The sequence below is a fragment of the Sus scrofa genome, chromosome 17 (assembly GCF_000003025.6).
Source record: "Sus scrofa isolate TJ Tabasco breed Duroc chromosome 17, Sscrofa11.1, whole genome shotgun sequence".
Taxonomy (NCBI): Eukaryota; Metazoa; Chordata; class Mammalia; order Artiodactyla; family Suidae; genus Sus; species Sus scrofa.
This window is the reverse complement of record NC_010459.5, coordinates 57,119,557-57,128,320: the sequence shown is the minus strand read 5'-3', so window position 1 is coordinate 57,128,320 and position 8,764 is coordinate 57,119,557. Positions and strand designations below refer to the sequence as shown.

General features: G+C 52.4%; 1 long non-coding RNA gene across 1 annotated transcript; it reads left to right on the top strand.

The window, feature by feature from the left end:
• LOC110257496 lies at positions 4,083-7,134 on the top strand. The gene is made up of 3 exons (XR_002340139.1): positions 4,083-4,252; positions 5,016-5,104; positions 6,943-7,134. It is a non-coding gene; the product is annotated as an uncharacterized LOC110257496 (long non-coding RNA).

The following is an 8,764-nucleotide window of genomic DNA, read 5'->3' as shown; positions in this document are numbered from 1 at the left end:
CATATGCCTTTTTCTTCATTGTCCTGGGGTTTAAGTCATCATTTTTCTTTTTTTTTTTTGTCTTTTTAGGGCCACACCCATGGTATATGGAGGTTCCCAGGCTAGGGGCTGAATTGGAGCTGTAGCCTCTGCCCTACACCAGAGCCGCAGCAACAAAGGATCCAAGCCTCATCTTGGACCTACACCACAGCTCAGGGCAACGCCGGATCCTTAAACCACTGAGCGAGGCCAGGGATCGAACCTGCATCCCCATGGATACCAGTCAGATTCGTTTCCGCTGAGCCACGTCGAGAACTCCCATTTTTCTTTTCTTTCTGCTATGACTTCACATTATGCATTCTCTTCTTGGCTATGTCTGCTTCCTTTGGGATTAAAAAAAGATGTATTTTTTTTTAGTGTCTTTGATTAATTTTTTTGAGTAATTAATTCTTTCTCCAATGATGGGAACTGACATCTTTTGCCGTTTATCAAACTCCTGTTGGGGTGTCTGCTTTTCCAGTACTAGATTATTTTACGTTTTGGTCAAAAATTGGAACAGGGAGTTCCCGTCGTGGCGCAGTGGTTAACGAATCCGACTAGGAACCATGAGGGTGCGGGTTCGGTCCCTGCCCTTGCTCAGTGGGTTAAGGATCCGGCGTTGCCGTGAGCTGTGGTGTAGGTTGCAGACGCGGCTCGGATCCCGCGTTGCTGTGGCTCTGGCGGAGGCCTGTGGCTACAGCTCCGATTCGACCCCTAGCCTGGGAACTCCATATGCCGCGGGAGCGGCCCAAGAAATAGCAAAAAAAAAAAAAATTGGAACAATCTGTGTGATTACCTAAAAGATACATGTTTATGGTAAAGGAAGTTGAAACACCAGATCAAGCGCACAGTTTCCCCTCCCTCTCCAGTCCCACCTCCCAGGGGTCTGCGTTAGGGTCCCCCAGCAGAATTAGGGAGCCAGAGGCCACCTGAGTGGCAGCGTTTCACAGGCAGCTGTGCCCAGCCTGGGGTGCCGACAAGCCTGTGGTGCTTCTGGGTTGTCCTGAGCCTCCCAGCGGAGGTGAGGATGGAGCTGCGTCTGCCACCTTGAGTGCCTCTCCTCCTCCTGCCCTCTCCTAGTCCTCAGCTGCCCCAGCAGGCTCTGCTCTGCCAGGCCAGGGTCATGGTCAGTGTCAGAGACAATGAGAGGCAGAGCGAGCCTGTGCGCCGCCCGGGGCTGTTCCAGCGTGGGGGGCGGGGGGCTTGGGGTCCCCTCCTCCTTAGCGTGTTACCGTCTGCACATCTCTAGGATGGGAAGGACATTCTCAGCCTCTCCAGGTTTGGGGAAGGGAGGAGGGAGAAGCAATGACTGCCAAGCCCCTAAAGAGTGTCCAAAGTGGGAGCCTTGACTTTAAAAGGGACTCGCTGATAGACCATAATGGACAAGGATACCTTAAAAACAGAGTGTCTACATGTGCCTATGGAAATACATATATATATGTAAATACCTGAGTCACTTTGCTGTACAGCACAAATTAACATGGCAAATCAACGGTATTTCAATTTAAAAATAATAAAAATAAAAAGAGACTCGTTTTGCAGTATGTTGGGCTTCTACACGTGTCAGTGGCATCAGTGCCTGAGAAGGTCTAACTGGTGGCCGCCTCTCAGAGCAGGTGAGTCAGACGTGTCAGCTTCTCACCTGCCCCCCACCCCACCCTGTCGCCCGGCTCCACCACGTCCTGCCACCATGTGACTCCCTATCTCTGCTCTGAGTTGTCTCTTTTCCTTCTTTCATTCCATAAATATGGTGGCACCTGTACTAAGTGGCCAGCACTGTTCTGGGCATCAGAAATGAGTGGGAGGAGTTCCCGTCGTGGCGCAGTGGTTAACGAATCCCACTAGGAACCATGAGGTTGCGGGTTTGGTCCCTGCCCTTGCTCAGTGGGTTAACGATCTGGCGTTGCCGTGAGCTGTGGTGTAGGTTGCAGACGCGGCTCGGATCCCACGTTGCTGTGGCTCTGGCGTAGGCCGGTGGCTACAGCCCCGATTCAACCCCTAGCCTGGGAACCTCCATATGCCGTGGGAGCGGCCCAAGAAATAGCAACAATAACAACAACAACAACAACAACAACAACAAAGACAAAAAAAAAAAAAAAAAAGAAAAGAAATGAGTGGGGGGAAAAAAAAACAGATGAAAAATCCTGTCCTCAGGCTTCCTGTTGTGGCGCAGCAGAAACGAATCCAATTAGGAGCCATGAGGATGCAGTTTGATCCCTGGCCTCGCTCAGTGGGTTGAGGATCCGGCGTTGCTGTGAGCTGTGGTGTAGGTCACAGATGCGGCTTGGATCCCAAGTTGCGGTGGCTGTGGTGTAGGCCAGCAGCTACAGCTCCGATTCAACCCCTAGCCTGGGAACTTCCATATGCCGCAGGTACAGCGCTAAAAAGACAAAAAATAAATGAATAAAAATCCTGTCTTCCTGGAGCTTCCATTCCACTGAAGGGATGTAATAAATGAATGAGTCAAGTGCAGAGAAGGTTCAGAAGATGCCAGGGACCGGGGCAAAGAATTAGGCTGGAGGGAGCATGAGGGAGGCTGCCCAGGGGTCTTTGAATTATCACAATCTGCTGTGTTTCATTTCTTCGCCATTTTTCTTACACATGCCCGTTGGTCAGTATCAACACCCCTCTGCCCTTGACTCCAAAAGAAGAGCCCCAGGACCTGGGCGCCCTGTCCACTGGTCCACTGCTGTGTCCCTAGGGATTACTTCCGCCCCCCAAACATCCAATCGCTCAGTATATTTATTCACAGAATTCCAAGAGCAACTGCGTTCCCTAGCGGGGCTTAGACTGAAAAAAAAAAAAAAAAAGTGGAAAAACCTAGAACTGGTTGAAATTCTCAGCAGAACTTCATTCAACTACTTCACAGCGTTTTCCACTCCCCCCCTCCCCGCCCACTTCCTACTTTTACTTAGGTCTTAAGGAAAAGCTGGGAACTCCAAGAGGACCAGGAAAGGAGAGGTGGCAATTCAGCTAAAGACGCATCTGATGGAGCAAGTGTCAGTGATGAGGAAGTATTGGCATCTTTATCCCCCTCGGGGACTGGATGCCAGACCCTGGGATGGTGATGCCACCAGCACAGGCGCATTTGTGGGGCAAAGGGTCAGAGCCAGGTGGCCACATGCATGGTTCCCCCTGCAGGGCGTTTTGAAGAGTGAGAGGGGGTGATCGTACCCATTGCCCCAGCTCCGGAGCTGCCCGTCGGGAAGATCTCAGGAAACCCAAACCCTGATGGGTGGGTCCCAGCCAGGGGTGGGGTGGGGTGACTTAGCCCCCGGGGAACATTGGGCAACATCTGGAGCCATTTTTGGTTGTCGCGACAGAGGAAAGGGGGTGTTTACTACAGCATCTAGTGGGTGGAGGTCACGGATGCTGCGAAACACCCTACAGGACAGAGGAGCCCACCCCCTGTCCCCAGGACCCGGAGGGATTTTGCCCCAAATGTCAGCAGCGCAGAGAATGGGACCCCTGACCTTGTCAGACCTTTCATCAGATGCAGAAGAGCGTTGGGGTTGACTTTTGAGCCTTGTGGGCGGGGGGGAGGGGAGGAATCTGGGTGAAATTCTAGTTATAATTTACTCCTCCTGCTGCCCAGCTCTGGCACAACCCTCTCACTTTACCAAGGAACCCTGCGGGCTGTTGGCCCCAGCATTCACCTCCCTGGGACTGGGCAGGGCTCAGGGCCACCGCTTCAAGTTGCTACCTTCTTGTTTTTTATTGCTCTGGGTGTTTTTGTAAATGACTTCAGTCCTACCTGAATACAATTTTTTTTTTTTAAATACTGAAGAGGCAACAGACTTACCTCATTTGCATTTCTAGGCTCTCATCTGGGTATCAATTTGCAAACACACATAACTTAACGGTGGGCTTTGTTCTCGACTTGGGCCCTGACGTCATCCTGGGCTTTTGCCTCGTTAGTTGAAGCACCTGGGAGGCATTTCATTGTATGGATGCAGCCTGATGAGCCCCTTCCCCCGCTTCAGGGACCCTTAGGTTATTCCAGTTTTTCCTGTTGTTACCAAGAGAGATAAAAGGAACATCCTGACGGTGGGTGTTGCTGGAGACGAGGTCCCAGGAATTGAAACTGCTGAGTCACAGGGTCTGCTCCCTGTCAGCCTTGTTAAAATGCATCCATAGTGGTTGACCCTTTTAATGCTGGGACCATATAGCCCATGAATCCAGATATCTCTGTTCTATTGCATCATCAGTTTCCTCCACTGTAGGGAAGAGCAAGGTAGGAAGCAGTCCTTGCCTCTGCTACGATTAAGAGGAGACGCTGTTTTATCAGAGCCAAGAAATCCCATCTGATTTGGATGCGATATCTTTGTGAGGGCCAAGCCCAAAGTATGGTAATTACAGGAAAAAATCCCTCTGGATGGGGACATGTGGGGTCAGGCTCCAGCCCGGCATCTGAACCACACCTGAGAGAGCCCAGTGCCAGGTGCAGCTGCTCCCACTTCCTGTGTCTCTGGAAGGTGGATGGTTATCAGAGTCCTCTCTCGTGGGTGGCAGTGTGACGAATGCCGTTAGTCACCAGTTCGCGGGCATCTGCACACAGGGCGTACAGGGCGGCTGCGAGGAGGGTGGGGGCAAGTCCCACGGAGGGAGGGCACCCTTCCCAGGACTCAGGGCGGCTCCCTAGAGGCTGGGTCTCAGGAAGAGGAAAGCTGTCCTGCTTACAGTCTCACCCCTTCTGGAACATTCGGAAGGCAGCCAGCGGCTGACCTGCGTGTGAGTGACAGGCCTCTGCGGAGGACACTCTGGGGCTCCCTGCTGTTCTGGGCACAGGTGTACCGTGGAGGAGACGGACCTGGTTTCCACGGGGCTCCTGGTCTCCTGGGGAGGTGGAGGCAATTAAAACATCACAAAAATGGTCAAAGCCTGGCGTGGGGTGGCGGTGGGGTGGGGGCAGTACTCGGGCAGAAAAGGAACTTCAACTTGGTGAGTTCTGCCCACTGATGACCTGCTTTCTCTGAACCTCCCCCTTTCACCTACAGAGTAGGAATAACAGCCACCGCCTTCCCGCATTAAACGGTGTCCGTGTCATTTATCATCCGCAGAAGGACACTTCTGAGACTAAGAGAAGGTCAGGAGTATAAATGATGCGGGGGTGGGGGGGCTGGCCCTGGCCTACCGAGGCCCCCGAGCCTGCGTGGCGCTGCTCCTGTGGGCACAAGGTGTGTAGCGGCTCAAGCCACAGCCCGTGCACCTTAACCCTCAGAGCAGGGAGTGTTATATTCTGACTTTACACAACAGGAAACTGTCCCTCTTCCCAGAGGCAATAGGAGCCAGGAATTTCACGCAGGACTTTTTGACTCCCAAATCCAAGAGGGGGATTATTATGCTGTCCTGAGATGAGGCTGAAATACTTGCCAAAATGTATTCAAGCTGCCCGGCCTGTAGGAGGAGCTTCCAAAAAAAATGGGAACTCTTAGGACTGTCATCAGTGAGAACGAAAACCAACCTAATCCCTGACTTAAGCAATACCAGGATCAGGCCAAAGTCACTTGCTGCTTGTTCCAAGAAATACCTGCTCTGGAACATAAGATTTTGCATCAGGGCTCCTTTCAAAACGCCACCTCCCTGGGCCCATCATTCCGAAGCGGTTGTGTCAGAGACTCCCTGATTCCAACCAGTTCCCTGCCTTGCAAAACCGCTTTAAAATCATCCAAGCAGGGCCTTAAAACCCTATAAATGCCATTCCCTAATTCCCCTAATTTCAGCCTCTGTTGAAGTGGCTTGTCCTTTACGGCAGCAGGTCTAATGAACCTAGCCTTGCTCGATCGACAGGTTTTTCTGGTGAATGAAACCGGGGGAACTAAGGTCCAGGAAGGCACTAAGCACGTTTTTCATTATTATTCTCCGAAATGGAAATAAGCATATGGGGTGGACACACCAATGGCTTTTCCAACAGAGGCTCACACCCACTCCCTGGAAGCTGGGAATACGTCACCTGACGTGGTGACACCGTACAAAGGGACTTAGCGGGGTGATTAAGGATCTTGAGACGGGGGATTACCCTGGATCGTCCGAGCGGACCCCCTGTCATCACAGGGATCCCAGTAAGAGGACGGCAGATCAGAGTCATAAGGTGGTGATGGAAGCAGAGGCTGGAATGATGGCTTTGAAGTGGGAAAGGGGGCCCCGAGTCAAGGCCTGCAGGCGCCTCCAGGAGACGGGAGCACGGATTTCCCCTGGAGTCCCCGGAGGGAACACAGCCCTGCGGACCCATGTGAGACTCTGCCTTCCAGGACTGAATGAGAACAAATCTGTGTTGTTTGAAGTCACTGAGTTTATGGGAACTTGTTACTGCGGCCATAAAATAAACACGCCAAACATTCGAGAGAGAGTAGATGTGACAGCCGTCAGCCCAGAAGAGCCGTGAGGCCGCAACACAGGCTGGAGCTGGATGACCTGGGTTCAAATCCCTCCCCCGCCACTTCCAGGCTGGGGGATAGGGGCTGAGTTACTTAGTAACTCTGTGGGCTTTAGCCTTTCCATTTATACAACAAGGATGAGACGGGTACCTGCTGATAAAAGGAAAGCGATTGTGCCATGAGCCTAGTGCCGTGCCTGGCACACAGTGGGCGCTTTACACACCTCGGCACTGAGCTTCGAAGTGGCGGAACTGTGGATTTGCGCCTCGGTCCTCTTCTCAGGATAGGGCTGAGGTGAGAACATGAGTTCCTGGGATAACCAGGCACATCTCAGGCACACCCCTGCTGTGTGTCAATGGTGCATAACGCATCCTTCGGACGGTTCATTTAATTTGCACAACCAGTTGTATATCTTGCGAAAATGATTTGCCTGTTTGTCTCTTATGCGGGGGTCCCGAGGGAGCTGAAGCCCCTTGGGCCTGAGTTTCCTCCTCCACAATCGCTATTTCCTCTCGGGGGCTCCCCATGTGCCTCTCATTCAATCTAGGCATTAACGCTGTTTTCTAAAGTGGGGATGCGTGACCTTCCCAGACACTGTGGACGCAGATCTGAAACGTGTGCATGCAGTCAAGCCAGCGCCTGTACCTGGGGCCGTGCCAGCCTCTATAAGACTGGTGGAGGATGGAGATGCCCTGGTCAAACCCAGGAGGACCCGCCCCCCCCCCAAGAAGAGGGTCAGGACCACCCAGAAAGGTGCAAACCTCCCCATTCCTGGCCCCCAGGCTGGACACTCTATCTTTGAAATGCTGGCACCTCTGCTCCCGAATCCTCCCGGGAACCCTAACCCAGACCTCCACCTGGGGTGGGGGGCTGAGATTGGGTGACTGGAGGCGTGGGAAATTACTGGGTGTTATTTCTATGTTGTCAATTTTTTTCGTGGAACAATTTTTTTTTTTTGGCAGCGCCCACGGCATGCAGAGATCCCTGCACCAGGGATTGAACCCACACCATGGCAGCCACCCAAGCCACAGCAGTGACAATGCCGGATCTTTAACCCGCTGAGCCACCAGGGAACGCCAATGATACTTCTTTTTGACATAATTCTGAAGAAAAGATTTTTCCGAAAACAAAGTAATTTGTGTCCTGCAACAATTGTATGATTCTCACTCAATGATTAAAAATTCAATAGATGCAAAGATTAAAAATGCAAATAGAGAACAGCTAAATGCACACGTAGATTTGGCATGTGATAAAGGGTATCATTTTCCTATCTGTGAGAGAAGAAGTGGTGATCCAGCAAATCATATGAAGTCCCATCTGGAAAAATAGAAATAAACGAATAAAGCAGAGATTCAAAATGGGAAAAACCTCACTTGAGCCTTAATGCCCTCTCAGCGGGTCCAGCTCCCCGGGGGGCGACGGATCCCTCTGGGATGACAATGGGCCTCAGAGAAGTCTCTCCCTTCTTCCTGGGGAATGAACCCATTTGCCCTGATTGGGGGTCTTCCAAACTCTCCAGCTCCAGCGTTCTCAATGCTATTCTCAGTCGTTAATGTGTATCAGAACCGCCTGGGGGGACTGTTAGAAGGCGAGTCGCTGGGCAGACCCCTGAGGTTCCGATTCTGACTCAGTAGGTGGGGGGTGGGGAGGAAATCTGATGCTGCTGGTCTTGGGACCACACTTGGAGAACCACTGGTCTAGAACTGGAGCTCTGCGGGCTCATGAGCCAGAACCACGCCTGCAACAGTGATCCGACACGGAGCCCACGCTGGGTGCCCAGTTACTGGCAATTCCAAAAGCCCACTGCGTGCAGGGGGCTGTGCCCAAGACCAGGGGCCCTGCTGCTGGACACCTGGGGGAAAATCAAGGCGGTCCCTGGCCTCTGGGGAGTCCGAGTCCAGTGGGGACCTGTACGCAGAGAAGCCCACACATAGCTGGTGGAGCCCCTCCCAGAGGATGGCGGTGGCGGGGGTTGGGGCATCAGTCAGCAGGTTAGTGACAAGGTGCATGAGCTACAGAGGCTCCCAACTGTACTGTACGAGCAGTAGAACCATACGGCTGCTGCGTTCCGCCTGGCCTTGACCCAGTATCTCTAGGGCCACCGCAGCCACAAACACACAGGCAAGGGGACTGTGGGAAATGAAGTCCAGTCAAGGCAAGTGAACTCACTGCCGAGCCAGCGCCGTCGTATTTTCCCACTGATTTAAGCCTCACTGGTGCCTTGGGTCAAGTTGTACGCTTTTCTTTTCTTCCCCATGTTTTAAAGTTTTATTGAAGTAGAGCTGATTTGTGGGCTTGTGACCATTTCTCCTGGACGACAAAGCGATTCTGTCACACCTGTACACACGTCCATTCTCTTTCAGATTCCT